An 18,145-nucleotide genomic window follows, 5' to 3' on the forward strand; every position below is an offset into this window, starting at 1 on the left:
ATAAACCCCCGTAAGTGCTTCTTCGGTTTAAAGGAGGCCCAATATTTAGGCTACGTGGTTGGACAAGGACAGGTGAAACCCCAATGTTCGAAAATAAAAGACATTCTCGAATGGCCCCGTCCGAATACCAAGAGACAGGTGCAGACTTTCTTGGGGTTAGTGGGGTACTACCGCCGGTTCGTGCCCCGCTTCTCCGAAAGAGCAGCACCCTTGACTGATTTGACGAGAAAAGGTGCTCCCCTGTATGTGGTATGGAACGACAAGGCGGGACAGGCATTCAGTGACTTGAAAAAGGCCCTGACCTCGGCACCGATTTTGAGAACCCCTGATTTTACTCTTCCTTTTCTCCTCCAGACCGATGCTTCGGACACAGGCCTGGGTGCCGTGTTGAGCCAGAGTATCGATTGTGTCAAGCACCCCGTAATGTACCTGAGCCGGAAACTGCTGGACCGGGAGACCAGGTATGCGGCAGTGGAGAGGGAAGCCTTGGCTATTAAGTGGGCGGTGACTCACTTACGTTACTACCTGTTGGGTCGCAAATTCACTCTAGTGACTGATCATGCTGCTCTTCAGTGAATGTCATTACACAGAGAGTCGAATCCCCGAGTCACCAGGTGGTTTCTGGATTTGCAACCGTATAAGTTCACCGTCACTTATTGTCGGGGTAACCTTCAGGCCAATGCCCTCTCCCGTATTCACGACCTCTCAGTTCGGTCCGCCCGACCTGATGGGTCTGGGCTGAAGGGGGGGTCGTGTCACACACGCGCGAGTAGGGGACCGCAGACGGACCTTAATTCGATCGCGAAGCAATACGCCAGGAGAGAGTGGCGGGGTACTAACCTTTCTCTCTTCTCTTACAGAAAAAAAGACGCCTACCTCCTTCCCGCAGTACGCTACTTCCGCCCTTCCTCTGTCCGTCACCAATGACGTCAGCAATCCCATCATCCACCACGGCTCCTTCCCAGCATTCCTCCACTTCCGGCCCCGCCTCCATAAAAACCTCTTCGACGCCATCTTTGTTGTCAGCGAAATACTGTACATGTATTGTTTTGACCGTGGCCTTCTTTTTGTGACTACTGTGGATAATTTTACAGTATACGGGGCCGGAAACCCCAAACCTTTATGTGTCTTTCTCATATCTCTTTTACAATACACACATACATATAAGAGAGAAATGTCATCTCAAGAAAATTACAAATACAGAGGAATTAAATGTGTCAAGACACAAATGAATCACTTTCCTACTGTGTAAGGAAATTAATATAATACACAAAGCTAGTTTTGAAGAAATTATCCAAGATTTAGTAATCAGTCAAACTTATAAGATAGCTATTTCAGCAAGCATGAAGGTTTTGTGTCATGTTTAAAAATAGAAAGTTATTTTACTGTTTAGTGTTTTTTTTTTAATTACATATGTGGGCACCATTATTTTTTCCAGTTCTGAGGACCTCTAAACATTCAACTTGGCTCTGGTGCTGACATCCTTTACTTAATATGTTTCTTTAAGAGACCCCATCTAATTATCTCTAATAAATTCTTTCTATTAGGGGAAGTTATCATTTCTTCCTCTTTATATTTTAAAGATTAATCCTTTTTCACTTGCTTTTGCTGAATTCAGTTTTTGCTCCTATGGCTTAAGAAATCCAACAGTGCAGCATTATTAAATCTCTTTTAGGTCTCAAACAGCTGTTTGTATGTTTTTATATTTTTTTAGCCCATTAGACCCATAAAAATAAGGCCTTACCATTCTGCAAATGGAAATGACAAGTGTAAAATATTATGTACTAGATGGGTGCTAGGCAGCTGGATCTGACTTCTGCGTGTTTGCAGGGTATCGGATCAGTGTACTATGGTTGCCAACATTCTTTCTTCTTATAGGCATCAAACACTGGACTAATTTGGCACTTCTGGCTTTGTGTATTTTCTTTGACTAATGGGACAACAAATAGGAAATATGTCTTGTTTATCCATTATTTCTGATCAAAAGCAGAGATTCTGGCATAATGTATTTACTGTATAACTGTGAAATAAAACTCATTTTCCATCACGGACTCCAGCTTCACTCTTCTTGAACTGGCTAAAATATAAACAGGCTAGTAGTTTCATTCAAATAACAGATTTTATTCATGCACAGTATTCATTCATTTCTCACTGCCATCACCACCCACTTCTTCATCATGCTGCCAGAATTAGCAATACAAACTTCAAAGCAAAAATATTTTCTCCTTATCCACCCTGTCATTTCAGTATACAGTATTGCAGTGTTCTTGGAATGCTTATTTAATATTTTATTATTTGTTGATGCTGATTTTAATGCCTACTTAAACCAGGTCATACTTATAAAAATCTGAAGCCTATTTGTTCCCACAAATACTGGAAATTTCTGTATAGCTACAAATTTAACATCCATCCATCCATTATCCAACCCAGGAAGGAGCATTTTATATACTAGCCACTGCTGAGCAATATATTATTTTATAATTGCCTTCAGGAACCTGAGCCTGCCTGATTACTTTTTACTCTTTTGACAAAAGAATTATAGCTGTAGGCAGCTATTAATATTCAGTATGTCTCTGTGTATTTAATAAGCTTTGCACTCATATACTCATATAGCCTACTTAGGAAATATTATTCTTTTATGCATTTTTATATTATATATACATATTTCATTATTCTGTTACATTGCTTGCCTTTCATTTTTATTATACATTCTTTTCTTTCATTATCGTAAAGTTACAAAAAGTCCTACTACACACTGGTATTTCAAACCCCACAGCTGCTGGACCCCAAACGCACTGAAGCATTAGAACTTCTGAGTTGCTTAATGCTGAGCCTTTCAATTGCTGCCCTTTGACCTCCAAACTTCTGCACACTCCAACAACATCTAGAAAAGATAACAGCCAGGGAGTTTTTCAGCTAACTTTCATTTACATCTCTCTTGACTACTGATACAAAAAAATATCAAAGTCCCAGCAGTTATTTGTATTTATGTTATATACAAACAAGTTCTAATGATAATAATATTGACTAAGACTTTTATGGCAAAAAAAGTGCAGACAGGGCTTGACAACCAATGGATGTATATAATCGTTTACACTCGAAGGAAAATGCTCAAGAAAATTTACCTAGATGAAATACTGGGAGATTTTTTGACCATACGTTGCATATAATTTTTCATTTCATCAAAAATCACCCACCAACTACTTTCTGTTAAGGTAAGTTTTTATACAACTAGTCTAACTTTAAGTTATCATCAGAAATAATGATGCCATTTTGTAATATGGGATTTTAGTCCAATTTTTTACCACAGGGGTTTACATTTCAAAAGTGTCAACTTAATAAAAAAGGACAATATGAAACACTGACTTTCACAACTCTGTTCCTTTTTTGAATTTTCCTAGCTTCAAAATAGCTGCTCCCATATTTAGCAAACCGTATTATTAATGCTTCTTATTAATATTGGAGTCAAAGTTTTGTACACACATACTTGCCACCAATGGATGACCTTGTTGTGGCAAACTGAGTTTTGTTTGATTCCTTAACCACTCTGTTGAAATTTTCATTAGTCTTGGAAATAATGTAATTTGTTTTAATAGAAAAAAATAGACATCAGTCAGTCAGTCATTGTCCAACCCGCTATATCCTAACACAGGGTCAAGGCAGGAACAAATCCCGGGCAGGGCACCAGCTCACCGAAAAAATAGACGTTAATGAATATTTTATTTTTGTATGCACAAAAAGAGAAAGGTAGAGGGCATATGTCAAGTACAGGTGTCATCCATACTTCAAACTATAAATCAAGCAGCATAATGAAATAGATAGATTAATATTAATATTAATAAATAGATTTTGCATTGGATCTGGGTTATGCAATATTTCAACTTTCGTGTTACTGCTATTTTGAGTAGCAAGATATGTGCAGCACCACCCATCATATCCCCAACTTAAACTTTATGGCCTTGTATATGAGATAAAAAATCAGTTGAAGTGTTCTCTTTTGTATATGTCACTAGATCCTTATAGATCCATTAAATATTATTCCTCTGTATACGTAAACTTTATTTTATCAAGTATAAACAAAATTTAGAACTCTATATATAAATGGTAAGGATTATCTGTCTGTCACGCAAAATTTCATGAACCACAGGGCCTCAAATATTGACTTTGGTCTTAACTAAGAGTTTATTACATATTGCATAATTTGGCTTAGGGTTCTTCTCATGTGCTGGCATGGACATGTGGCATAGCTGACAAGAAAAGTACCTCAGCAACACCTGTTGACAGTGGAGACATTGCACAGGCCAACTGATCTTTTTAATTCCAAACACAAGTCATAAACTCCGAGTGCTAAAGAAAGTCTTAGATGACCAAAGAATTGGTGGTGTGAGCTACCCCTACCACATGGTTGATATTTGGGTTCATCATAAGAAGCACATGCACCACCTATCTTTGAGAACTGGAGGACTGAGTGTTTCCTAGTAAGTATTAATAGTATTTATGGTCCACATCAGAAATTTTTTTAAAGTCACAGACAAAAGGAGGTAAAAAAAGAAGAAAACAATTAAAAGTGTGTACTTCAGTCACACTGGTGCACCTCCATCACTAGTTTGGTCTACCCTGATGCCCTCATGCTGTTTTTCATAGCAAAATGCTCAGGAAGGGGGTAAGAGGAGGACCAAAACCAGAGGTGATATTACTGGCAGTTTGGAGGCAGGCACAGACAAAGACCTCCTGGGTATAAAGAAAGATAGCAAAGAATATATTTGCAGTGTCACCTCAATGTTCTTCTCTGGTGTGGCTTCTACAGCTCCTGTGTGTCAGGCAAAATATGACTCAACGTCAAGTCATCTGATAACCGCTTATAATCTGGTTTTATAGGGTTAATATTTTCACATGTATAGAGTACAGTGAAATTCTTACTTGCATGTGTTAATCAACATGGAATACATCACCACTTATGTGTCCAAAATCAGTATTATTATCTTATCTTAAAACTTCTGTCTTGCTTATATGAAGTAGCTACTTTCCATTAATGTTAGAATTATAATTAGAGAAGACCCACCAGTCATACATTGGCAAAAGACGATGATTTCTTTGTATTAAGATTTTTGGTGCTACCAATCAAGCCCAAAATGAAGACACATTTTTTCTATGTAAATCTGCACATGGCTTTCCTTAAATGGTGATGCATGAATTTACTCTTTTCTATTATCTCTCCGGGCAGCACGGTGGTGCAGTGGTAGCACTGCTGCCACAGCAGGAAGTAGACCTAGATTCGCTTCCTGGGTCTTCCCTGCATGGAGTTTGCATGTTCTCCCTGTGTCTGCGTGGGTTTCCTCTGGGTGCTTAAGTTTCCACCCACAGTCCAAACACATGCAGGTTAGGTACATTGACGATCCTAAATTGTCCCTATTGTGTGTGTGTGTGCCCTGCAGTGGGCTGGCGCCCTGCCCAGGGTTTGTTTCTGGCTTGCGCTCTGTGCTGGCTAGGAGTGCCTCAAGCAGACTCCCATGACCCTATGTTAGGATATACTGTAACAGGTTGGAAACTGACTGACTATTATCTCTCCATCTTTGAAGTGATGTCCATTTAACATTACATCCACTGTCTGCTATTATGTATATACTGTATACTTTGTTTAATGTTTTCTATATTGTGAATTACCTCCGTAAAATATTTTATGATCTAGCTCTTATTTAAATGCCTTAAGAAAATAAAGATTGATTGACTCAGTTATGAATCACCTTCGACAAAGGTTTAATGCAGCAGCATGGGACAAGTAATGCATCCTGCAGAAGAGAACTATAATTTAATGTAATTTCCCCCTGTTCCTTGCAAATTGCTTGCTTTTTGCAAGTAATGAAAGCAAAATAGTAATACATTCCAGGAAATACACTAAAAGTTACATTGCGTGTTGATAATTACTATAGGAAATTCACCAACCTGTCAGACATTGCAGCTGTCATTTTCATCACAATAATATAGCTAAATATTTTAAAATCTCATGTTCCTTTACCAGTATATCTTTTGAATAAGGTGTTTTCTTAAGCAAGTATTGATCCCAGACTACAACAAAATTGGCAGCAAATCTGTTTTTACTCAGTCATAGATCATCAATTATTAGTTCTTCGCATTACCATGCTAATTAGATATGATGATGAAGCCTAATGGTTTAAGATAAATGTGGATTCTACGCAAAAGATTCCACCTAAGAGTCGATCCACCATCCTTTGGGGCTACCACATGGCAGAACAATATAAAGGGTCTCATTTTCCAGTTTTCTATTAACTCTTCTGGCGTACACACTATAAAGAAGCCCAGCTGCCCAGAATGAGGCACCATTCTCTCCTGAGAGCAAACAATTTATTTTCCCTAAAAGCCAAAGAGCTTAACATTTCTGTTGTTTTATGCCCGAGTGTCTGTTTTCTTTGTTGCCTTAAGGCATATTTTTGTTTTTAGACTCATTAAATGGAACGACCCGGTTGGTGTCCCAACTTTTCACTGTTGCCCGTCCGGCCGTTTCTGCACCTGAACACATAGTACGTATATTGTGTGAACATGTACTCTGCAATGGCCCCAATCTGACTTCGTATATAACAGATAAGAAATCTCCAACAGTAATCTATACCCTCCGACCTCCCTCTTTCACATGATGAAGGACCACTACTCAGGATGGGTCTGTTTTTCGTTCTAGTGCCAAAAAACTTGGACAGTCTCCAAGTCTTCTCCTCATGCAGGAGAAACCAGCACTGTGAAAGAGAGTGATCTTGTCTCTTAACACCACCAGCTTCATTAATACAATCATAGATTCTGGATCCCAATGGTTGGAAATTTTGCATCTGTTGATTATATCATCAATCAGTGCTCTAACCAAATTTCTAATAAACGTTATTCTCTCAACAAACACAGTTCCAACCTTACCAAAGGTGAACTTCACGCAGTACAGACACAAGATAATATTGTCATCATATCAGCAGAAATGGAGGGCGTGGTGGTAATCTAGCAGAATGACCTTTATTTTGCAGAAGCTACAAAATACCTCTATTATACAGCCACCTAACTTCCCATCGATAGACTCTGATAGATGATTACCAGCAGGTGGTCAGTTCTACCATTTCTGTTCTCATCAGCACAAAGGAATTACCTCCTAATGCTAACTGCCTAATTGTTGAAAACTCACAGATATCTCAGTTTTACCTCCAACACAAAATCCATAAACCGGACCAGCCTTGATGCCCTATTGTTTCTTCAGGCAACTTTCCTAGTTCTCATATTACATATTTCCTCAACAATCTTATGAAACCACTGGTTGTAAGTTTGATTTTATATAGTCTTATTGATAATAAAAGGTATTAATTTTTAGCATTTCATCGTTCCTTTGGCAATGTGCTGGGTACAGATGGAGAAAAAGTTCTTAGTTAAACACATTCACAAGCACTTTAGAGATTCATACAAAAAGTTTTTCCCTAAAATGCCTTAATAACATTCCAAAAATGAACAATTTTTTTTACAAAATGACAATCAATATATATATACTATCATATGTGAAAAATGAGGAAAATGAATGCCAATATCAGTTTCTGACATGCATCTATGAAATGCACATGTGCCATTTTGATTATTAGATGCTGTCAGTGTAGCGAAGTGGTATGAACTGCAGTTATGAGAAATTTCACTTTTTTTTTAAATAAAATATTTTCTTATATTTTTTAAAAGCAGTATAATAATTAGGACATTTATATTATTTAATATTTACAGTTCATACTTAACTCTTACTTTTTGCATTATTATCATGTAATCTTTAAAAAGACTCTTGCATAAAATTGCTGTCTGTGCCAAAGTGTTGTCCGAGGTGCTTCACTCTACATGCTGCCCTATGTAAAAGTAATGAATTAAACATTTATATACATATTGTCATGAATGTGTGCCTGGGGATCATCTTCCTGGCTCAGCTAAAGTAAGTGATGCCATTCTAGGTTGAGAGGGAGAACTGTCACTACCTGTCTCCTACCTTTTCCCCACAGTTCTGAGAAGATGCCCAGTGAGGGCACCTAACCCCACCGACAGTACTCAAAGCAAGCCCCACCCCTTTTGGTTTGGGCTGTATAAAGTCAAATGGCCTTGGAAGATGGCATTTTATTTCATGACCAAGATCTCAAAACGGACAGAGCTCCTATAAGACCTTTGGCGACACAGTCCAGATAGAGAATTTTCTTTGGGCTGGTTTCTTTTCAGCCATCTTTTATGTTGTGTGTTAGTGTACCCTTTTACTTTAAATTTTGGTTATTCAATAAACTGGGTTAAATAGTTGGTACCCCAATACTTATCACTACATCTTTTTGATCTGTCCTTGGTCACAATATATAAAACATGTCTGGATGAGTGGGCTAACTGTGTAACATGTGTTTATAGAAAATAATATTAATAAGAAAGAAAACATAACCTCTAATAAGATGAGATTCACTGAAAAGATGAGGGCAACATGAGCCTTTAGAGTCAGAACAACTCATCCAGCTGCTTCTGTTGACAGGTTAAGGAGAAACCTCAAGCATATTATCAGCTACACACATTTAATCAATCAATATGTTGTTTATTAAGCAATACTTCTTTTAATGGTAACCTTAATTATACAATGATTCTGTCAAGCACTAAGTTAAAAATGGGGCACTGGGAGGTCATAATACCTGAAATAGCCTTTGACCTGAAATTACTGACAGACAAATGAGGGTTTAGTTGATAAGTTATTTTGTTAGTACTACTACTATAAAAGCTTCTACAATTAAATATAAATGCTATTATTTATATAATAGACAACAGATATTAGTCAAAATAATCTTATGTGAATGCAGATCATTTTATGTGTTAAAACCTTCATTTTGGAGAACATTCCTATTCTGTTCATCGAAAGATCAGTGCCAACAACAAGTATATCTCAAATCCTGGCCAGGAAAAATTAGTGACTTAGCATTCAAAGAGAAATATGCCATTTTTCCAGAGTGCCCATTGTAAATTAAAATATCCTATATATTTTTTGACACAAAAAAACTTTTAGTAGGAAATATATATATAAAATACAACAAAGTCATTAGATTACAATACTAATGTATTTGGTATAAAAAGGGAAAAAGCCTATCATTCCTTCAGTTTCTTCTATTCCCATGAAACCATTACTTTTTATTTACTCCAATGCAGTGCCACATGTTTAATGCAGTCCTTATTCATTTATTAATAATTTGTTTTTACAACCTTATGTATTCCAGACTAAATTCACAAAGACAACTTATTCATTATTTGCCTTCTTTCTCATTAGGTTGTAATTTAAATAAACAGTGATATAATTAGTAAAATTGAATTAGATTATAATATAATTTACTTCTTATCAGTTATTCCAAATTTTACTATTTTAAGTTCCATGGTTACTCTGCAGAACAGAATTTAATTATTAAAAATAAATTTACTATTTTTTGTCTAACAATGTTCATTAATATTATTCATATTTTGCTCCTTTTTTCATTGTTTATACTTCCTTTAGGGTCCAGTTTCAGAAGTTATAGTATCTTGTTTTACTGCTATGCAGATAATACGCAGAGTTACTTACCCTTGAAGTACAGTAATATAAACTCTTTAAAACTGTGGTGTACTGCCTTGAGAATGTTAAAGCTTATGGCCTTAAACATTTTAAATTTCATTGAGAACAAAACTGAGGTCCTGAGATTTAAACTAAGTAGTATCAGTAATGCCCCTCCTATTGACTTGAGCTCCCTGAAACCATAGATAAAATCTGGGTGTAATAATGGATAGTGATTTTAAATTAAATAAAGAAGATAAACTCAGCAATTATAAATAGTTTCTTTAAACTGAAGCATGTATTTAAAGTTAAGCAATTATCATTTCACAATTTGGAATTGGGTTATATATGCTTTTATTTTGTCTCAAGTTGACTACTGCACTTTATGTTGGTATCAGCCAGTATGTCACATTTATAGTTGTAGTTCATATTTTAACAGGAACATCCAAGCAAGAACACTTTTTATCTCTGATAGACTCCGGCAGTGGCCCCCTTTTCATTTTAAGATTTTATTGTTTGCTTATAAAGTCCTAATTGGCCTAGCTCCCTGTTACCACTCAGACCTTTCACAATTACACATTCCTTCAAAGTCCTGCGGATCTACCGATCAGTTCCCTTTGGTCGTCCCTAATTCAAGACTAAAGTGTGGGGGAGATCATACCTTTGCAGTTTTAGCCCCTAGACTTTGGAATGGATTATCACATTGTGTTAGGCTGGCCTCTACTTTGCTTAATTTTAAACCACTTCTTAAGGTATATTTTTATTCATTGGCTTTTAATTTATAATAAGAGCTGTGCCTGTTTATTTTATTGTCTTATTACTTATTGTGTTTTGTACTATAATATTCTTGATCGTGGAGCACTTTGGTCAGCTATTGCTGTCTTTAAATGTGCTACAGTATATAAGTACATTGTTTTTTTATTTATTGTTTAACAATATTCATTAAAGGTTACCAATAATGTTTACTCACTCAAACACAGTGTCATCAATTGTTCTATTTCTGCAGTCTTCAGAGCAAAATTGACTTTGCATGCTTTACAGAAAAAAATGTATTTTATTCATTTTCGTCATGGTTCATCTATACTGCATATTTTGCTTTTTTCCCCTATTTCCTTATTATCTTTCTTACATTACATGCAAACGACATGCTGCAAAAAGCACATAGTGCTGAGTATTTATTGGTACCATGAACTTACAATGCAGGTGTATAATGGCCATGGCTTTTTAAAAATGTAAGGCATTGCTTTCATAAAAAATATAACATCATCAGTTTATTTAAAATGTATTTTCTCATGTACACATTACAATGACATTCCTATTTGCCCACAAGGCCAAAAAGCACCATGCTGCCATTGTTCTTATCTGACAGCCAAATTTCACTCACCTTATTTTCTGAAACTGCTTTTCCCAGTTAGGGTCATGGTGTATGTAAAATACAACATTACAAAATAAAATAGGTAATAAGTAAATATGCCAACGGTGGTGCAGTGGTAGCGCTGCTGCCTCGCAGTTCTGAGACCCTGGTTCGCTTCCCGGGTCCTCCCTGCGTGGAGTTTGCATTTTATCCCCATGTCTGCGTGGGTTTCCTCCCACAGTCCAAAGACATGCAGGTTAGGTGCATTGCCGATCCTAAATTGTCCCTAGTGTGTGTGTGTGTGTGCCCTGCAGTGGGCTGGCGCCCTGCCCAGGGTTTGTTCTTGCCTTGTGCCCTGTGCTGGCTAGGAGTGGCTCCAGCAGACCCCCATGACCCTGTGTTAGGATATAGTGGGTTGGACAATGCCTGACTGACAAATTTGCCAAGTTTCTCTTCAAATACACTTTTACAAAGTTAATGCTAAAATTCACTTCACATTAGACATTGAAATTATAAATCTTTTTTTTTTTTTTTTTTGCTTATAAAGGTTTTTGGCCAGTGGAAAGAAAGAAACATTAATCCTTAGAGGTTTAGCAATGCTGCACACTCCTTTAGACTGTATGATTTCTCAGAAAATATACCAAATAAAAATAAATGGGGGAATGGTGTTTTTGGAAATACAATATGGCAAAGACAGCCCACGATGAGACAAAAAGGCATATTGGAAGTCAAAAGCTGTAATTCAGAGAGACACCAAAATTGCTGTACAAAGTAGTGGATCTAGCACTAACCTAACAGAGTGTAACTTCAGCTCAACTGATCAGGTGGTCTCCCATCAGCCACAGCATACTTTTATAGTGTAGCTACAACACTGTAGATGAAACGAAAATATAGGGAGGTAAATAAGTTTTTACATGTATATTAAACACCATTCTTATGGGCTAAAGATCACGGATTTAACTGGGTGCTTAACAGCATAGCTTCGCTATTTTATTTTTCAAAGCAAAACAAATTCTATTTTGCTCAAATTACTGGCTCATCTCTAAAATTAGGTTAAAATTAATCCCTGTTCCACGGTCTACAACAGAAATGCTGTAATAGAACCTGAAACAAGCAGTTCTTGTACAAAACACTACCAGTATTTCTGAATGAAAACAGTTTTGCAAGAAAGAATGGGCTATTATCCATCCATCCATTTTCCAACCCGCTGAATCCGAACACAGGGTCACGGGGGTCTGCTGGAGCCAATCCCAGCCAACACAGGGCACAAGGCAGGAACCAATCTTGGGCAGGGTGCCAACCCACCGCAGGACACACACAAACCCACCCACACACCAAGCACACACTAGGGCCAATTTAGAAACACCAAAGAATGGGCTATTATTCCACCAAAAAATGTGAAAGACTGCTACTCGATTTCAAAAAGAGTTAAAGTTAGCACAAGCAGTTATTCAGCGTAAAGAGGAAATTACTTTTTACAAAAGCAATTAGTTTTAGATAACTTTATTCATTAAAGAAATGAAATAAGTTTAAAAAGTGTGTTATATGTTCACTGAGGTGCTTTTCTTCCTAATAATTGATTTTAGTTGAACATTTGCAAACATTTGCAATAATGGAAACAATCAGGAAGGGGCAAATCCTTTCTTGCGGCACTGTACATAGATACCAATATCTGTACAATATCAAAACGTCATCTAAAAAATACAATTTCATTTAATTTGTCTTCTATGATGAAATGTTCATCTCTACATTCACAGTAGTAAGACCTGTCTAATTTATTGCTCTAAAGTAGTATTGATTACATCCCTCTATAATTACCAGTTCAACAGTTTAAGAAAGCATTTTCATTAAAATCTTTCAAATATAGTCAACCTTATCAGCTCTGTTCTGGGGCACGTGCCTAAGTGGAATAGTCCTGTCTAATATATTTTCAAATGAACAAGAAGGCAATCCATTTTCTTGGCAAGATTAAATTGATTACCCCTGCTGTTTGAACAGCAATAGACCTTTGTAGCTGAAAAGGTTTAAATGGAAAAAATACATAATAGTAATAAATATAAAGTAAATGGATATGCAAATGAATGTTTTATACCAATCAGTTAATCCATCAGTAAACATGTGGAGCTCTGATCTTGCAGTTTGATAATTATTTTATATTCGGAAATTTGCAGTCTCAGGCAAATCCATTTCTTTTTATGTCTTCTTATGTTAAGATGTTAACACACAAGCCATCCGTGATGTCAAGAATTAACTGGCAAATATCATGACTCAGTGGCCTGGTTCAACCTGTGAAAGTAGCCTTAGTAGTCATGATGGTACTTTACATGGTGACTGACTTGTTGATTAGGTAACTGGCTGAACCCTACATTTTTCATATGGCCTATATTAAGAAAGTGCAATTATGTAGAACCCTGATTCTGCAGTTTGATGATTATTTTACATTCTGATATTTACAGTCTCAGGCAAAATTATGTCTCAATATTTTAGGGGTAGGATTGAACGTGAACTGCATACAGTATGTTTATTTTTACACGTGATATGAATATATGCTGCTGTATTTTTTTATTTAATACTTCAGCCACATTTTATATCCTGAATAATTAAAGAAACCAGCAATTAAGCGTACTACAAGCCCAGTACAATTCAAGAAGTGAAAATAGACCTGCCCTGGTGTATGGACATTGCAGTATCACTCAGTAGCTGTGGAAATTATTCAGCGTGTTTTCAAATTCATCTGCATTTACTTTGAAAACTTGACCCACTTTTCAGTTAAAATAATGTCCTGAACACATGGAGTGTAACTTGTGCCAAATTCTCATAATAAATCTATTAATCGATGTTCAAATCAATAACAGTGGTCAGTTTACAAATAAATTGTTTAAAAAGATAAGTGGCAAGTTAGCAAATGTTTTACTCTATTTTTTTACACTATCAGGATAATTCTAAAATGACAATATTGTTGACAAGTAATAAAACATAGTCAGATTTGCTTAATCTAATTCAGGGTTGTAAGGTCCAAAGCCACCAGTATCAAGTACAAGGTAAGACCCAACCATGAGCAGGGCAGCACTCTATGTTAAGCTGAATTAACATCTACAGATACTGTATCTCAAAATGCATTTTAAGATACCTGGAAATCCATTTTAAGATATTTTTAAAAAGAATACAGATATCTGAAGATACAATTTTAAGACATCTAAAATGTATTTTATCTCAAACAGATTTCAGGTGTACACAGGGCAGGACAAAAGCCACATTCGTGAGTTGTTAACCAGTAAAACCCCATTTAATTCCAACAAAAAGAAAGTTATAACAAAAATACATACTTGAGTTAATTCCCTTGAATCAATGCTCAGGGATGCACTTTCTCTCTTTCTTTAGCGTTCATGATCTTTTATGCTGAGCAGACTGGTAGGGTTGGGACTTGGCTTTGTTGCCCTCAAGGTTTTTCAAGGAGGGTAAAATCATATAAGACCAACAGCACCCCTTTCGTGTCCTGGGCTGGTACCACATACTTTAGGTGAACCTACAACTTGACCCACTGACATGCATCCATGTTTTGAGATATCTCAAATGCATTTCAACATATTACAAATGCAGTTCCATGGATCTTGAAATAAGTTCATGTGCATTTTGAAATACTGTATTTCAAATACATTTCATGATACTTAATCTTTTATAATGTCTGAAATTCATTCCAAGATTTTTAAAAATCACTATTTACAGAATTGGCTGTTTTAAATGACACTTTCCTATCTATTTATTTTAAAGGAATATTACACAAAATAACATTTGCTTTGAGTTACTTACCCCATGTAGCTTGCAAATTTAATGTCATGTTTCTCGTGGAGAGAGGATATAAGAAAGTTTGTGATAGAACAGGAGCCAATGGTGACCAGTGCTGGACAACGGAAAACCATATCAAAAACATCCATGAAGAAATGTCCAACTGTTTGTGTTGCATAATCCACATGTCAGTTTATCCAGTTGTATGCTCATAATGTGCAAAATGAATGCATTTTATGCTAAAATACTGGTAAATAAATACCTCTGGAAAATGAAAATGAAATATTTCTACAAACAGGAAGCCTCTACACACGGGATTTCACTTTCAAACTGAAGACAAGACCCTTGGCCAATGGGGTATGGGGGTCTTAGCATTATTACAATCCCTAAGATTGATTTTAAAATACTTTTAATTATACATAAGGCACTAAACAAACTAGCACTTTCTTATATTTTGGAATGCTTGTCTTTCTACTTTGTTAACCATAATATTAAATCCTCTGGCAACAACTTGTTTAGTATTCCAAACGTGAAGCATAAAAGAACTGGTGAGGTGTTTCTATGCATCATAAATCTGGAATAATTTACTGTTTAGAGATCTCAGGCCAGTACAGCTGAACACTTCAAAAAAGTTCCAAAACCCACCTCTATAATCTCTCTTTCTCTTATTTGTTTACAAAATTACTAGTATAATCAGCATTTTGTCTTATGAGGGGATTAGGAAGTTGGCTTTTTCAATAAAATGCAATTCTATTTGCTGTTTTACAGATTAGTCACTAATAATTTCTTTTTGTGTCTTTTCTTCTTCTCCAGTACTCTCTGGCCACTTAACATTGGTCTATGTATACTGCTGAAGCTAAGAAGATAAAGAGAGCTCCACAAGAGTATTCTGTGAATGGTGACACATCCTTGGAATGTCGAATACCCAGACCATGCCATGCCAGGTTTAGTGTATATTTTCCAATATCCCAACAACTGGAGTTTTTATTTCCTCTCCTCCCTTATCATCACTATATATATATATAATGTTGACCAGCATCCAGAAGAGGGTAAGAATGTCCGATGAACAACAGCAAGTAGCCAGCGTAAGATAGTAAACAGTGTTGCATACGTATATGCGTCCTGTCAACATGCCATCCACAACAAGGCTGACAAAAGAAAGCAATAAGAAACACAAAGAAAGAGGGATGTAAGAATTGGCATATCCAATGAAGAGGAGTTCATAAATGCAGGACACATTTTAAACCAGGGGTGGGCAAACCTTTTGGATCAGGGGCCACATTCACTTTTAAAATTTGATAGACGGGCCGGGCAAGCACTAGATGCATACATATCAAACATAAACATAAAAAAGACATTACAGTGTTAATATTTACATTTACTTTTAGTTTGAACAGTGTTGTTGATCACCCTTTTTTGCCAGTGCATCGAAGTCTGGTGTTAGTTTTGTTGTGGCAATTCTCAGAACAGATCTGAGGTGTTCTGAGGTGCTTTTTAAATTCTTCCATTATATCTGATTTTAAAAGCATTTTCTCTAGTCTTTATATGCATGACCAAAATAATGATATCGATGACTCTGTCGTAAAATTGAATTCCTCCTGTGAAACGGTTTTAGACGCAATTTCTCCGCCCAAGATACGCAGTAATAAGGTAAGACCTGCTCCCTGGCTAAATGAAACTACGTGATCACTGCGCCGCGCCTGTCGAACTGCTAAACGGCGTTGGAAAAAAGATGGACTGACTATCTCTAAACAGATTTTCAGGGCTTCTCTTTTCAATTTTCAGGCTGAAGTTTAAAAAATCGAAACATGACTTCTTTGCCAATTTAGTATCCCGCCATTCAAACAATCCTAGGGTTTTATTTAATTCAATTAATGCAGCCATTCACCCTCATTCTATGATGGGATTAAATAGCACTGTTCATTCATGTGAGCAGTTTCTATCTTTCTTTGTCAGCAAAATTGATACTATCCGCCGTGGCATTGTTCAAACTAGCTATGAACTTCCTACTGTTAATCATGACATTGTTCTAGATTCCTTTGATCAAGTCTCACTTTCAATGCTAAAAAGAACTATTGACACCCTTAAACCAGCTTCCAGCCCCCTCGATATTGTACCACCATGTCTCTTAGTGGAAGCCTTTGATGTGTTGGGCCCATCTTTACTAGCCATTATAAATGATTCTATTAATTCGGGGATTGTGCAGTCCGTCCCCATCTAAAAAAAGCAGAATTAGATCCTGGAGTTTTAACTAACTTTCGTTCAATTTCCCAGCTGCCATTTCTGGCTAAAATTCTCGAAATTTATAATCAATTGGTCAATCACCTTAACTCCAATAATTTATTTGAGACCTACCAATCTGGTTTTAGGCGTTATCATGGTGTTGAAACAGCACTCCTGAAAGTGTTCAACGACATCTCTCTTATTACTGAGTCAGGTGATGCGGCAGTCCTTGTCCTCCTTGACCTGACCACTGCCTTTGACACCATTGACCATAAAATATTGCTGATGCGGCTCGAACATCTTGTTGGGATTAAAGGGGTTGCTCTTAACTGGTTCAGGTCATATTTAACTGGTAGACACTTTTCAGTGACTTTAAATTCCTCTTTTTCATCTACTGCTCCTCTTAAATATGGTGTTCCTCAGGGATCCATTTTGGGTCCTATTTTATTCTCTATATACCTTCATCCTATTGGAGCGATTTTTAGGAAATGTAACATTTATTTTCACTGCTATGCTGATGATACTCAGGTTTATATTCCCGTCTGCAACTCTGCAACAAATCAACTCCACAACTGTCTGTCTGAACTAAGATCCTGGATGGCTAATAATTTTCTTGATTCTGAATCAAAATAAAACGGAAGTGCTTATAGTGGGTCCATCAGCTAAAGCCCAAATTGGTCTTGGACTTCTCGGCTCTTCCTCTGTCTTTTCCAAACCTCAAGTCTGCAATCTTTGTGTTACTTTTCATAGTAATCTCTCTTTTGAGAAAACCAGTAAATTCTGTAGTCAAGAGTTGCTTTATCCAACTTCGTCTATTAGGTAAGATAAAGCCTTTTTTTATCTTCTAAAAATCTTGATAAAGCTACTCATGCTTTTATTTTTTCTCACCTTGATTACTGCAACTTGCTGTATTCTTGGATTAGCAAATCTCTGATACGCAGGTTACAGCTGGTCCAAAATGCTGCTGCTCACTTTCTGGTTGGGACAAGGAACTATGACTCTGTTTCTCCTATTTTAGCTTCTTTACACTGGCTGCCTGTCAGTTTTTGAATTGATTTTAAAATCTTGCTGCTAGTTTTTAAATCTTTACATGGGCTTGCTCCTACCTATTTATCTGAATTGTATGTTTTTCACCAGCTATCTAGAGTGCTTAGATCTTCTGGTCAGTTGTCTCTTGTTGTCCCTCGTACCAAATGTAAAACCAAGGGGGACAG

Source organism: Polypterus senegalus, chromosome 2 (assembly GCF_016835505.1).
Source record: "Polypterus senegalus isolate Bchr_013 chromosome 2, ASM1683550v1, whole genome shotgun sequence".
Classification (NCBI taxonomy): domain Eukaryota; kingdom Metazoa; phylum Chordata; class Cladistia; order Polypteriformes; family Polypteridae; genus Polypterus; species Polypterus senegalus.